This window comes from Marmota monax, unplaced genomic scaffold, assembly GCF_021218885.2.
Source record: "Marmota monax isolate L192 unplaced genomic scaffold, Marmota_monax_Labrador192_F-V1.1 WCK01_AAM20220418_F8-fsc00257, whole genome shotgun sequence".
Taxonomy (NCBI): domain Eukaryota; kingdom Metazoa; phylum Chordata; class Mammalia; order Rodentia; family Sciuridae; genus Marmota; species Marmota monax.
The window spans coordinates 649998-651170 of record NW_026692693.1 but is presented as its reverse complement, the minus strand read 5'-3'; positions in this window follow the sequence as shown (position 1 = coordinate 651170).

The following is a 1173-nucleotide window of genomic DNA, read 5'->3' as shown; positions in this document are numbered from 1 at the left end:
AGGAAAGGAAAAAGATTAGAAAAACAAGAACAAGGTATAGCAGCACCAATACAAAAAGATCAAGGAACAGACAGACATGGGTTGGATTTTCAGAAAGGGCCACTGAGACAATAAAAATTACTTGGAAATCAGAAAGACCAGTATGGGTTCCTCAGTGGCCCCTGACTAAAGAAAAGATACAAGCAGCCCATGACCTGGTCAAACAACAATTAGCGGAAGGACATATACAACCTTCTGTATCTCCCCATAATACTCCCATTTTTGTCATCAAAAAGAAATCTGGTAAATGGAGATTATTGCAAGATTTAAGAGCCATTAATAATGAGATGGTTATTATGGGACCTGCTCAATCAGGGATTCCTCAGTTGTCTGCTTTGCCAAAAACCTGGTATGTCTTAGTTATAGATATTAAAGATTGTTTTGTTTTTCAATTCCAATTCATCCTGAGGATAGTCCAAGTTTTGCATTTACTATCCCTGCACTGAATCATGAAGGTCCTGATCAGAGATATGAATGGAAAGTACTCCCTCAAGGGATGGCTAACAGCCCAACTATGTGTCAAATTTATGTTAACAAAGTAATCCAGCCACTTAGAAATCAGAATCCTGAACTACAAATATTTCACTATATGGATGAGGTATTATTAGCACACAAAGATAAAAACACATTGCTAGAATGTTATGCCACACTTACAAACTTATTAAAAAATTATAATCTAGAGATAGCAATAAAGTACAATTAAATTTTTCAATTAATTATTTAGGAGTTCTATTATCCTCAACCATGGTCCGTCCACCAAAAATTCAAGTACGAGTAGATCAACTAAAATCACTTAATGACTTTCAAAAGTTATTAAGAGACATAAATTGGATAAGGCCTTATTTAGGTATACCAACAGGAGAGTTGGGACCTTTATTTGATATCCTAAAAGGTCCATCAGATCCAAATTCACCCCGAATGTTAACGCCTGAAGCAAGAAAGGCATTAAAAATCATTGAAACATATATGGAAAATATGCATTTGGATAGAAATGATATAAGTTTGCCTTTATTATTTATTGTACTACCAACAAAAAATATTCCTACAGGAGTATTTTGGCAAGAAGGTCCATTATTATGGATACATTTATCTTATTCTCCTAACACTATTCTTACTAGGTATCCTGAGGCTGTA